The sequence below is a fragment of the Rhinoraja longicauda genome, chromosome 39 (assembly GCF_053455715.1).
Source record: "Rhinoraja longicauda isolate Sanriku21f chromosome 39, sRhiLon1.1, whole genome shotgun sequence".
Lineage (NCBI taxonomy): Eukaryota > Metazoa > Chordata > Chondrichthyes > Rajiformes > Arhynchobatidae > Rhinoraja > Rhinoraja longicauda.
This window is the reverse complement of record NC_135991.1, coordinates 5,713,032-5,727,361: the sequence shown is the minus strand read 5'-3', so window position 1 is coordinate 5,727,361 and position 14,330 is coordinate 5,713,032.

The window sequence follows — 14,330 nt, the reverse complement described above, 5'->3', positions numbered from 1 at the left end:
GAAAACGGGTAATTATAGACCAGTTAGTCTGACATCAGTGGTGGGGAAAATGCTGGAGTCAATTATAAAAGACGAAATTGCTGAGCATTTGGATAGCAGTAACGGGATCGTTCCGAGTCAGCATGGATTTACGAAGGGGAAATCATGCTTGACAAATCTACTGGAATTTTTTGAGGATGTAACTAGGAAAATTGACAAGGGAGAGTCAGTGGATGTGGTGTACCTCGACTTTCAGAAAGCCTTCGACAAGGTCCCACATAGGAGATTAGTGGGCAAAATTAGGGCACATGGTATTGGGGGTAGGGTACTGACATGGATAGAAAATTGGTTAACAGACAGAAAGCAAAGAGTGGGGATAAATGGGTCCCTTTCGGAATGGCAGGCAGTGACCAGTGGGGTACCGCAAGGTTCGGTGCTGGGACCCCAGCTATTTACGATATACATTAATGACTTAGACGGAGGGATTAAAAGTACCATTAGCAAATTTGCAGATGATACTAAGTTGGGGGGTAGTGTGAATTGTGAGGAAGATGCAATAAGGCTGCAGGGTGACCTGGACAGGTTGTGTGAGTGGGCGGATACATGGCAGATGCAGTTTAATGTAGATAAGTGTGAGGTTATTCACTTTGGAAGTAAGAATAGAAAGGCAGATTATTATCTGAATGGTGTCAAGTTAGGAGGAGGGGGAGTTCAACGAGATCTGGGTGTCCTAGTGCATCAGTCAATGAAAGGAAGCATGCAGGTTCAGCAGGCAGTGAAGAAAGCCAATGGAATGTTGGCCTTCGTAACAAGAGGAGTTGAGTATAGGAGCAAAGAGGTCCTTCTACAGTTGTACCGGGCCCTGGTGAGACCGCACCTGGAGTACTGTGTGCAGTTTTGGTCTCCAAATTTGAGGAAGGATATTCTTGCTATGGAGGGCGTGCAGCGTAGGTTCACTAGATTAATTCCCGGAATGGCGGGACTGTCGTATGTTGAAAGGCTGGAGCGATTGGGCTTGTATACACTGGAATTTAGAAGGATGAGGGGGGATCTTATTGAAACATATAAGATAATTAGGGGATTGGACACATTAGAGGCAGATAACATGTTCCCAATGTTGGGGGAGTCCAGAACAAGGGGCCACAGTTTGAGAATAAGGGGTAGGCCATTTAGAACGGAGATGAGGAAGAACTTTTTCAGTCAGAGGGTGGTGAAGGTGTGGAATTCTCTGCCTCAGAAGGCAGTGGAGGCCAGTTCGTTGGATGCTTTCAAGAGAGAGCTGGATAGAGCTCTTAAGGATAGCGGAGTGAGGGGGTATGGGGAGAAGGCAGGAACGGGGTACTGATTGATAGTGATCAGCCATGATCGCATTGAATGGCGGTGCTGGCTCGAAGGGCTGAATGGCCTACTCCTGCACCTATTGTCTATTGTCTATTGTCTATTGAGGCCTAGGTTTAAGATAAGGGGCTAAATGTAATCCGTACCTGAGGGGTAATTTTTCACACAAAGGGTGGTGGGTGTGTGGAACGGGCCGCCAGAGGAGGTATTTCAGCCCTGTACTCATAGAGTCATAGAGAGATAAGGTGTGTAAACAGGCCCTTCTGCCTAACTTGCCCACTCCAGCCAACATGCCACATCTACGCTGGTCCCACCTGTCTGCATTTGGTCCATGTCCCACCAAACCTGTCCTATTCATGCACCTCTCCAACTGTTTCACGAATGTTGGGATAGTCCCTGACTCAAATTCCTCATCTGGCAGCTTGTTCCATCGATCCACCACCCTTTGTGTGTAACCGTTACCCCTCAGATTCCTATTCAATCATTTACCCTTCACCTTAAACGTATGTCCTCTGGACCTCGATTCTCCTACTCAGGGCAGTAGAAGCTGAGCATCTACCCGATCTATTCCTTTCATGATCTAAAGCATGTCTATAAGATTATCCTTCATCCTCCTGAGCTCCAAGGAGACCAATCCCACCCAATTGATTCTGTCTTCAAACTAACGCTGTCCATTCCAGATATCATCCTGGTGAATCTGTTTCATATCGCCCCTGGCAACAGGACATCATTTATATAACATGGTGACCAGAACTACACAAAAGGGCCTCGCAGATATTTGAAGTACGACTAAGGAGAGCGATAAACTTGGAGGAACAGGTAAGTCTTGATTTTCTGTATTTGGGTGTTCATTTGTAGTGCAAGTGTGTTCAGAAACAGACGCAGATGGGAAGTGAAACCATCAGTGAGTTCAGAGGTGTCCGTACCAATCAGCACGAGGCAAATGTTGTCAAAGGTGTCGCTGGTGGAAATATATCTGAGCAGCATGCGATGGACCTGGGTAGCTGGTTGTTACAGTATGTGAGATGTCCTTGGAATGGATCATACAAATAACATACCTGTGTGTGACGTTAGTGTGGTCAGTGATGTGCCTGGATAAGCAGTGACATTATCAGTGTGGTCAGTGATGGGTCTGGATAAGCAGTGACATTATCAGTGTGGTCACTGATGGGTCTGGATAAGCAGTGACATTATCAGTGTGGTCAGTGATGGGTCTGGATAAGCAGTGACATTATCAGTGTGGTCAGTGATGGGTCTGGATAAGCAGTAGCATTATCAGTGTGGTCAGTGATGGGTCTGGATAAGCAGTGACATTATCAGTAATTAATCTCATGTGTAATAAGCTCTCACTGTATCTTGCTGTTCTATTCACGTTGGCGGGTGCAGACATATTTATTTGTTATTTTCATTTTAATAGGCAGTGCTTAAAATGAGAAAATAACTTTCTCCGGCACAGGAGTGACCGAGTGACACATAATGGTTCTCCCCCAAACACTCCTCACACTCTCTGCCTCCCTCCCTCCCCCTCCGCCCATTCTCTCTCTCTCCATAATAATCTCCCCTCTCTCTCCCCAATTTTCCGATCCTCTGACTTCCCACCTCCTCCCCTCTCTCCACACTCCTCCAATCTCTCTCCCCATACACATCCCCCTCTCTCTCTCCACACCCCCTCTCTCCCCACTCTCCTCTCACTCTCCATCCCCACACTCCGTCTTTCTCCCCACACACTCACCACTCATCTCAATCTGTCTCCCCACACTCCTCCGCCTCTGTCTCCCCCATTCCTCCCCCTCTCTCCCCCCACATTCCCCCCTCTCATTCCCCACACACCACCACCTCTATCTCCTCCCCTCTCTCCCCATTCCTCCATTCTTTCTGCCCCATCTCTCCTACCCCACATACATCCCCACTCTCCCCTCACTCCTTCCTCTTTCCCTCCCCTCCTCTCTTCGCCACATTCCTCCACTCACTCTCCACTCCTCCACACTCTCTCCCCACACCCCTCCTGTACCTCTTTCCCCTGTACCCCTCGCTCTCGCTACATTGCTCCCCCACCCTCCTTTCATTCTCCGAGAGGGAGAGAGTTAGAGAGAGAGATAGAGATAGAGATAGAGAGAGAGATAGAGAGAGAGATAGAGAGAGAGAGAGAGAGAGAGAGAGAGAGAGAGAGATAGAGAGAGAGATAGAGATAGAGATAGAGAGAGAGATAGAGAGAGATAGAGAGAGAGAGAGAGAGAGAGAGAGAGATAGAGATAGAGATATATATATATATATATATATATATATATATATATATATATATATATAGAGAGAGAGAGAGAGAGAGAGAGAGAGAGAGAGAGAGAGAGAGAGAGAGAGAGAGAGAGAGAGAGAGAGAGAGAGAGAGAGAGAGAGAGAGAGAGAGAGAGAGAGAGAGAGAGAGAGAGAGAGAGAGAGAGAGAGAGAGAGAGAGAGAGAGAGAGAGAGAGAGAGAGAGAGAGAGAGAGAGAGAGAGAGAGAGAGAGAGAGAGAGAGAGAGAGAGAGAGAGAGAGAGAGAGAGGAAAGAGAGAGAGACAGAGAGAGAGAAAGAGGGAAAAAGGGAAAGAGGGAAAGAGAGACGGAGAGAGGGGGAGACGCACTCACCCTACCCCTGACCGGTCCCCAGTGCGGAGGGGGGGGAGGGGAAAATGTGTGGGTAGAAACTGAAATAAGCACTTCAATGATCAGGACTATCATTAAAAATGATCAATATATATGACAGTCAATGGTGTTATTTTTTCAGCTTAATCTGCATCTTTGAGCAACGGGGCGATTGGGTGATTGTGAGGGGCTGGGGGTCCCGGAGCGGGGCCGGCGATGGGATCATCCGCCCGGGACTGACAGCTGGAAGATGCGGCGGTGAATGTGAGGAGCCGGAGCCCGGAGCGGAGAGACTGCGGCCGCCTCTGGGATGCGCTCAGGGCGCGGATTTATTAATGAGCCGCAGCGCTGAGGTGAGCGGATATTTCACAGCGCTCTTCACCTGCTCCCTGAACTTGGACTGGGTCACCGCGTAAATAAATGTGTTGGTGCAGCAGCTGAGATTCCTCAGCAAAAACGCGACGTTGTTAAAGATCCATTGAGAACCATTCCGATCATTTCCAAACCCTGTGATCTGATAATAGACGAAGTACACAACCAGCGTCAGCCACAGGAGGATGAAGCTGCCGGAGATGGTGAAGAGTAAAACCACAGACCTCCTCCTGCTCTCCATCTCCGGGTCACTGCGCTTCTCCCCCTTGCTCTCACCCCTCAGCCCCTGACGGACCCGACTGGCCACTAAAATGTGCCGGACTGTCAGAGCGTTGAGCAGCAGGATCACAGCGAAAGGGAGGAGCGGAGTTAAAACCGTGTCGAGCCAGTCAAATGCCACCCACCCGGGGTCAGTGTAAACACTGTCCACCATGATACAGCCCCACGGGACATTGTCGACGGTTATCCAGGGTTCCCGCATGAAGTCGCGGGGAACGTTTTTCAGACAGAGCAGAACGCCGGCTGTTGCGAGAACGACAGACGCAGTTTTCCCGGCGCAATATTTTGTTTTCAGCTTCTGGCAACAAATGGCGACAAAGCGATCAAAGGTGAAAGTGACGGTGAACCAGACAGAACAGTCTGTAGCTGAATACCTCAGTACTTCGTTAACACGGCACACAGGGGTGATGGACAGGAAACTCCAATAAAAGTAATGGTGTCGGAACTGATACAAAATGACCTCGGTGATCAGGGTGAGTAGATCGGCCGCTGCCATGGCCACCAGGTAGCGAGTGGTGCAGGTGGAGAGGCCGCACTTTCCCCGGGACAGGATCACAATCGCCACTAAATTCACTGCGGAAAGAGAAGGGGAGCTGATACTGGGCATTACTGAACACGGTCTCCGGGGCTGAACACCGGCTCCACTTTCAGCTGAAGATCAGGAGTGTTGGAGTCGGTGCGCGGCTGCAGGTTTAACAATGTCAGACCCGGCTCCGACTGTGCCCGACCTGCCCGCTTCAGGGGAGAGGAGATAAGGCGACGGGCGGGGTAAAGGGCGGGGAGGGAACGAGCAGCCGCCCTATACAATAGGCGGAATGGTCCTGTCTACAGTTAACCCCGCTCACAGTCTATGGTGGGGCCGGTTTCACAGACTTAACCGTGACCGGCCGTGTTTAACCGGGGCTCTGGGAACTCGGCATCTGATGGGGACGAGGAGGGTTCCAGAGGGAAGGCAGGGACAACTTAGGGACCGGCATCAGAGTGGGTCCGTTAATGGATTCATTCCACAGTGAGTTCAGTTCGGTAACAACACAGGCCTGTAGATCCGCGGCCACTGGTTCAGGAGATCGATCCAATTATTGACTAACAGGCGGTGGAATCCGACTGTGACAGACTCCACAGTGAGACGTGTCCACAGGAGCGGGTGTTCACTCTGATCAATAACTCAGACACAGTGAACTTCACAATGTAAACCCCTCCCAGCACACCGTCCCGGAGAGCTGCCTGTCCCGAGCACTGGGTCAACTCTGGGCAAGGTCTCACTGAAGGCAAGAACAACATTCTAGTGGGTCCCGGCAGTGGGAGAAAGAGAGGGTTAGTTTCGGTTGTCTGAAAATGAGAAAAATCTCAGCGTTAATTCAAAAATATTTCATTTAGAGGATAGATATACTCCACATATTCTTGCACAACGATCACTAGTTGGGAATCTTGTAACAGAATCAGAATCAGGTCAACATCTGTGAACACACGGAGTTATAAAACTTGAATTGTTCTATTCACTTACCAGGGACTCCAACGGCAGCAATGATCACGTACAAGATTTTATCCACACTGTAATAATCCTGCTTTGCTCCCATTTTCTCTACCCATCGATGTGTCCCCGTGAGCTACCGGTAATCTCGTGGAATGAAATGCTGGGACAGAACATTCCCGGAGATTTTATACCATTTTCCGTCTCCACCGGGACAGCGAAGATTCAATAGATTTAAAAAATAGCGATTTTGAAATGATTCGCAAACAGATGACATCAGCCAATTCAAATCCCTGCTGAGACTGGTCGTAATTTATTCTGGGAATTGATTGAGAAACTCCGAAGACTGGGAATTGTGGCGATACTGAGGGATGGAAATTGGGGGCGGCATTGTTCCAGCAAAGGGGATACTGTTTCAGACTCCATCAGGTCCAACTCTCCGCCTCATGATGTTTGTCTGATTTCCTTCAATCTGCTTCACTCTGTGAGGCAATCCCAAATTCCAGGGACCCTCTCATGGCTTCTGGTGCCCAGTTTGAAAGTGGACTGGGCGACATTTGTCCACGTGTTGAGGAATTATTTGAACAGATGGTATCGGACTAAAATGGCCCCTCCACTCTGTTTCACCACTCAGTATGATCGCGGCTTAACTGACTGCAACCTCACCCCCACACTCCCGGCGAGGCCGGTAACCATTCACGCCTTGCTCGCCTGCAGTGGGTCTGATTTTGCGCCGGGACAATAACATTTTCTGCCTTCGTCACCTCTGAGCAGGAACGACCCAAAGACTCAGCACACTCAGAGAACAGAAACATTGTGGCTTCAGAATGGTCCGAAACCGAAATAAAACAGCGAATGATGCAGCACATCTCCCTCCTCACTTTCTCTCTCCCTCCATCCTTACTGCTGCCCTCTCTTTGAACTGTGAATCTCTCTCATACCCTCTCTATTCTCTCTCTCTGCGCCTCTTTCCCCGTCAACCTTTCTCCCCTTGCCCCTCCCTCCATCTCAATTCCATTGCATTTCACCATGCGTCTCTCTCTATCTATTTGACCCTTCCTCTCTCCCTTTTGCCAACCCACTTGCTCTGAACTCTCCTCTCTATTGATCTTCCCACCCTCCCTTTAAAGGTTCACTCTCCCTCCATCTCTCCCCCTTTGTCTTCTCCGCTATTTCTCCCTTTCATCTTTATACTCATCTGACTTTCTGTTTTCCCCAACTACCCTCCTGCTTGCCCTCCCACGCCTGTCTTGTGAAGTGCAGCTAAAACGATTAGCCACCACGGGATGTAACATCTGTCCACATGCCCCTTCCCTCACACCCAGCAGTCCTCCCAGGTGAGAGATGTTCACCTGCACCTCCTCTAATCCTATCTGGTGCACACGGTGTTCCATTTAAGGCCTACTTTACATCGGCGTGGTCAAGCGTGGACTCGGCGACCGTTTCACCCAATACTTCCCTCATGCCGCCGAGGACTGCTGGATCTCCCCGTTGCTAACCATTGTAACTCCCCCTCCCACACTAGCCTTTCTGTCCCGGGCCACCTACATTGCCTGTGTGAGGCTACATGCAAACTGAAAAAACGTCACGTCATATTCCGCTTTGGTACCTTACAACCTAATGGTATGAATTTTGAATTATCCAATGTTGGGTAACTAACGAGAAAATTCCCGCTTTCGCCTCGCTCTTCCTCGGGCCTCACCAGGACTTCTATCTTTTTATGCCCTCTACCTGCCGTTCCACCGATATTCCTTCCTCTCTCTCTTTATAATTCCATCCTCTGCAATTCTTTTATCTTTTAATCTCTCGTCTCAACTACCTGACTGTGAAAACGCTATTCACCTGCATCCGCTCATCATACAACTCGTTTTGTCCTGGCTCCCTCTGTTCCAGCCTTGTCCCCATTCCCACCATAATCTATCTGAAGAAGAGTACAGAGCCGATACGTCACCTACCCATGTTCTTGGAAGGCTTAGGAAGTCCAGCATGCCCCCACCAACTCTCAGAAACTTCTAAAGATGCACCATAGAAAGCATGTTATCAGGATGCATCACAGCTTGGCATGGGAACAGCTCCAAGAATGCAAGAAATTGCAATGAATTGTGGACGCAGCCTGGACCATCACACAAACCACCTCCCGTATATTGACTCCATCTACACCTCACGCAGGCTCGGCAAAGCCAGCAGCATAATCAAGGACGAGTCGCACCGGGCCATTACCTCTTCTCCCCGGTCCCTTTAGGCAAAGGTTATACAAGTGTGAAAATGCACGCCTCCAGATTCAGGGACAGTTTCTTCCCAGCTGTTTTCAGTCAACTGAATCATCCTACCACAACCAGACAGCAGTGCTGAACTATCTACCTCTTTGATGACCCTTGGACGATTCTTGATTGGACTTTGTTGGTTTTACCTTACAGGAAACGTTAACCAATAATCTTGTATCTATACATTGTAAATGGCTTGATTGTAATCATGTATTGTCTTGCCGCTGGCTGGATAGCACGCAACAAAAGCTTTACACTGTACTTCGGCAAACGTGACAATAAACTAAACCAAATTGATAAACTAAACAAATCTTCTCCAGAGATTCAGCCTGACTCGCATTGGTTATTGTTTGTGTGTGAGTCAATGCATGAGTGTGTCCGTACGTATATGCGAGTGTGAATATGTGAGATTGTGCAAATGAGTTGGAGTGTGTGTGTGTTGGTATATGGTTTTGCAAGGATTACAATGATTCAATGGAACATTCTTGACACATGTAGCGAGGGAAAGTGAAATGCTTTGTTTTGCAGACAACCCGGTAAAATCATGTAGCAGACCTCACCCAGGCTATACGCAAGTGTCGCCACATTTTGCCGCCAACAACGTTACAAACGTTGGCCGAATAGTTCTATCTCCTGCCTGCCGTCGCACCGCGGATCGCCCCTTTGTTCTCCGCGGCGTTCCTCGCTCTCCGACGGTCCACCTGTCTCTCTCCCTCCTCGCTCCCGAAGGAGCGTCCGCGGTGGGCGAGCCGGGCTTCCGGGCCGACTGAAGGGCTTGGGCCCGCTCACCGGGAAGACCCCGGCCGCTCGCCGCGAACACCTCGGGAAACTTCTGAATATAAAAATGTGTAAGGGATGGGAGGTAACCAGCATGGGGGAATGAGGGATGGGAGGTAGACAGCCTGGGGCAATTAGAGATGGGACGGACTCTGCTTGGGGCAGTAAGGGTTGGGATGTAGCCAGCTTGGGGGAGTAAGGAATGGTAGGTAGCCAACATGGGCGAGTAAGGTGGATGGGGAGAAGCCAGATTCGGTGAGTAAGGGGGATGAGAGGAAGCCAGCTTGGGGGATTGGGCGAGGGGAGGTAGCCAGCTTGGGCGTGTAAGGGATGAGAGGATGCCACCTTAGGGGAGAAAAGGGTGGGACGCGGCCAGCGTGGGGGAGTAAGGTATGGAACGTGGCCGGCTTGTGGGAGAGTAAGGGATGGGAGGTGGCCAGCTTGGGGGTGTAAGGGGATGGGATGAAGCCAGATTTGGGGAGTAATGGGGATGGGAGGGAGCCAGCTTTGGGGATGAAGTGGACTGGGAGGTGGCCGGCTTCGGAGAGAAAGGGGAATGGCAGGACGACAGCTTGGGAGAGTAACGGGAATGGGAGGAATCCAGCTTGGGGGGAGTAAGACGATTAAGAGGTCTGGGAAATAGCCATCCTTGTGGGGGGGGGGGGGCGGAAGCGGGATAGCCAGCTTGGGGGAGCAAGGGATTGGGAGGTAGCCAGCTTGGGGATGCAAGGGGAATGGGAGGTAGCCAGCTTGGGGGTGGAAGTGGAATGGGAGGAAGACAGCTTGGGGGAGCAAGGGATGGGAGGTAACCTGCATCGGGGTGCAAGGGGAATGGGAGGACCCCAGCTTGGGGGAATAAGGTGTGGGAGGTAGCCAACTTGGGACAGTAAGGGTTGGGATGTAGACAGTTTGGGGAACTATGGGATGGGAGCTAGGCAGCTTGTGAGATTATGTGGACTCTGAGGTAGCCAGCTTGGGGGAGTAGAGGGAATGGGAGAAAGACTGCTTAGGGGAGTAAGCGGGATGGGAGGTGGCCAGGATGGGGGAAGTAACGAATGGGATGTAGCCAGCTTGGGAGGGAGAAAGGGGAATGGGAGGGAAAAAGGGGAATGGGAGGAAACCAGCTTGGGGGAGTAAGGGGTGGGAGGAGTCCAACTTGGGCGAGTTGGGTGGATGGGGAGTAAGCCAGATTCCGGGATTAAGGGGGGTGAGAGCAAATCAACTTGGGGGAGTGAGGGTTGGGAGGTAGCCACATTGTGGGAGTAAGGGGTTGGAGTTTGCCAGTTTGGGGGAGTAAGGGATGAGAGGAAGCCACGTTTGGGGAGAAAAGGATGGGTGGTATCCAGCTTGGGGGAGGAAGGGATGGAAGGCTGGTAACTTGGGGGAGTAACGGATAGGACGAGGTCAGCTTGAGGGAGTAAGGTAAGGGACGTAGCCAGCTTTGGGGATTAATGGGTCTGGGAGGAAGGCGGCTTCGGGAGTAAATGGGATGGTAGGAAGACAGCATGGGGGAGTAAGGGGTAGGAGGGGAAGCTAGCTTGGGGGGAGGGATGGGAGATATGGAGCTTGGCTGAGTAAGGGATGGGAAGTAGCCAGCTTGGGGGAGGGTGAAATGGGATTTACACAGCTTGGGGGAGAAATGGGAATAGGTGGAAGCCAGATTGAAGGAGTAGGTGGGATGGGAGGAAGCCTACTTGGCGGAGAAAGGGATGGGATGTAGCCAGATTGGGGTTTTGAGGGATGGGAAGTAGCGAGCTTGGAGTGGTGAGGGATGGGAAGTAGCCAGCTTGGGGCTGTAAGGGGATGCGATGAAGCCATCTTTGAGGAGTAATGGTGATGGGAGATACCCAGCATGGGGGAGTAAGGGGAAGCGGAGGTAGCCAGCTTGAGGGAGTAACGGATGTGACGTAGCCAGCTTGCGGGAGTAAGGGATGGGAGGTATTCAGCTTGGGTGAATAAGAGAAGGGTGGTTCTCCTGTGGTTGTTAGGGATGGGAGGTAGCCTGCCTGGGGCAGTAAGGGTTGGCAAGTAGGCAGCTTGGGGGGGGGGGATAAGAGGAATCCAGCGTGGGGGAGGAAGAGATGGGAGGTAGCTAACTTGGGCGAGTAAGGGGGGTGGGGTAAGCCAGCTTTGGGGACTAAAGGGGATGGGAGGAAGGCAGCTTTGGGTAGTGAGGGACCGGTGGTAGCCAGATTGGGGGAGTCAGGGATGGGAGTAAGCCATCTTTGGTGAGAAAGAGGTGGGCGGTAGCCAGCTTGGGGATGTAAAGCGGATGGGACGTATCCACCATTGGGGATGGGAGGAAGTCAACTTCGGGGAGAAAGGGATGGAAGGTCGGCATCTTGAATGGGTAAGTAATGGGTCGCAGGTAGCTTGTGCGGGTCAGGGATGGGAGGTGGTCAGTTGGGGGTATGAAGGGGCTGGGAGGTAGTGGCCGGCTTGGGGAAGTAACTGAGTAAGAGAAATGGGAGGAAGACAGCTTGGAGGGAGTAAGCGGAATGGAGATAGCCAGCTTGGAGGAGTAACGGGGATAGGAGGAAGCCAGAATCGAGGATTTATGGTGATGGGAGTCAGCCAGCTTGGGGGAGTAAGGGATGTGACGTAGCCAGCTTACGAGAGTAAGGAATGGGAGGTTTTAGCTTGGGGGAATAAGAGATGGGTGGTAGCCATGCTGGGATAGTTAGGGATGGGAGGTAGCCTGCTTGGGGCAGTCAGGGTTGTGATGTAGCCAGCTTGGGCGAGTAAGGGATGTGATGAAGAGTGCTTGGGGGAGTAAGGGAAATGGGAGGGAGGCAGCTTGGGGGAGTAAGGGATGGGAGGTAGCCAGCTTGGTGGATTAAGCGGATGGGACGTAGCCAGCTTGCGGGAGTAATGGGGGTAGGAGGAAGCCAGCTTCGGGGAGTAAGCGAGGAGAGGTAGGCATCTCGGTGGAGTAATGGATGGGACGTACCCTGCCTGTAGGGGTAAAGGATGGGAAGTAGCCAGCTTGGGGGATGCAGGGGACTGGGGGAAGAAAGCTTGGGGGTGTAAGGGGAATGGGAGATACCCTGCTTGGTGGAGTAGGGAATGGGAGTTAGCCAGCCTGAGTGAGTAAATCGGATGCAACTTAGCCAGATTGGGGGTGTTATAGAGATGGGTGGAAGCCAGCTTCGGGGAGTATGGGTGTTCGCATCTTGGGGGAGTTTGGCATGTGACGGAGCCAGCATGGCGAAGCTTGAGGGGGGGGGGGGTAAGGGATGTGAGTTAGCAAGCTTGGCGAAATAAGGGGAGTGGAGGGAGCCACCTTGGGGAAGTAAGGGGAATGGGAGATAGCCAGCTTGGGATGGGAGGTGGCCAGATTCAGGGAGTAAAGCGGCTGGTGCGTAGGAGGAGTAATGGGATGTGAGGAAGCCAGCTTCGGGGAGTAAGAGATGTGTGGTAGGCATCTTCGGGAAGTAAGGGATGGGACGTAGCCAGCTAATGTGGGTTAGGGTTGATAGGTAGCTAGCTTGGGGGATGAAGGGTGCTGGGAGAGAGCCAGCTTGGGGGAGCAAAGCGAATGGGAGGAAGCCAGCTTGGGAGAGTAAGTGATGGTTGTAGCACCCTTGGAGGTGTAAAGGAAATGGGAGGTAGTGAGTTTGGGAGAGAAAGCGGAATGGGGATGAAGATATCATGGGGAAAAACAGGGGACGGGAGATTCCAGCATGGGGGCGTAAGGGGAATGGGTGGAGGCCATCCTGGGGGAGATAATGGCATGGGAGGAATCCAGCTTGCGCAAGTACTTGATGGGAGGTCGCCAGCTTCGGCGAGTAAGGGATGGGAGGTATTCATCTTGTGGGAATAAGAGATGTGTTGTAACCATCCTGGGGTAATTAGGGTTGGGAGGTCAACGATAGGAATTAGCCTGCTTGTGGAGTACAGGGACTGGGATTTAGCCAGATTGGGGGAGTAAGGGGAAAGGGAGGAAGACTACGTGGGGGGGGGGGGGTAAGGAATGAGATATAGCCAGCATGGGGCGAGGGTCACGGGAGGAAGCCAGCTTAGGGGAGTAAGAGATGGGAGGTAGCTAACTTGGGCGAGTAAGGGGAATGGGATAAGCCACATTTGGGGACTAATTGGGATGGGAGGAAGGCAACTGTGGGTAGTGAGGGATGGAAGGTAGACAGATTGGGGGAGTAAGGGGTGGGAGGAATCCATCTTTGGTGAGAAAGGGATGGGAGGTGGCTATCTTGGGTTGGTAAGTGATGGGTCGCAGCTAGCTTGTGGGGGTCAGGAATGGGAGGTGGTCAGCTGGAGGTATGAAGTGTCTTGACGGTAGTGGCCGGCTTGGGGAATGGGAGGAAGACAGTTTGGGGGAGGAAGGGATATTCAGATAGCCAGCTTGGGGGAGTAAGGGGAATGTGAAGAAGCCAGCTTGTAGGAGCAAGTGGAATACGAGTAAGCCAGCTTCGGGGAGTAACGGATGGGAGATAGCCAGCCTGGTTACTGAGTGAGGGGAGGTAGCGAGCTTGGGACAGCAAACGATAGGAGGTAGCCAGCTTGTGGAGAACGGGGACTGGGATTTATCCAGCATGGGGGAGAAAGGGGAAAGGGAGGAAGACTGCTTGGGCGAGTAAAGGGAATGGGAGGTAGACAACTTGGTGGTGCGAGGGGGATGGGAGGTTGACAGCTTGGGGGAGGAAAGGGAATTGGAGAAAGCCAGCTTGGAGGAGTAAGGGATGGGTGGTAGCCAACTTGGGTGTGTAAGGGGGGTGAGAGGTAGCCAGATTGTGGATGTAATTGGGGATGGGAGGAAGCCGGATTGGGGGAGTAAGGGGATGAGAGTTAGTCAGATTGGGGATGTAATGGGGAATGTGAGGTAGCCAGCTTGGGGGATGAAGGGGACTGGGAGGTAGCCGGTTTGGGGGAGTAGAGGAGAATGGGATGAAGATATTTTATGGAAGTAATGCGAACGGGAGATAGCCAGCTTGGGGAAGTAAGGATTACGGGAGGAAGCCAGCTGAGGGGGGGGGGTTTAAAGGGGATGGGAGTTAACTACCTTGGGGGAGTAAGGTATGGGAGCTAGCCAGCTTGGAGAAATCAGTGGGGTGGGAGGGAGCCACCTTGGGGGAGTAAGACGAATGGGGGATAGGCAGATTGGGATGGGAGGTGGCCAGTTTAAGGGCGTAAAGCGGATGGTGCGTTTTAATGGAGGAGTAATGGGATGGGAGGTAGCCAGCTTCGGGGAGTAACAGATGGGAGGTAGACATCT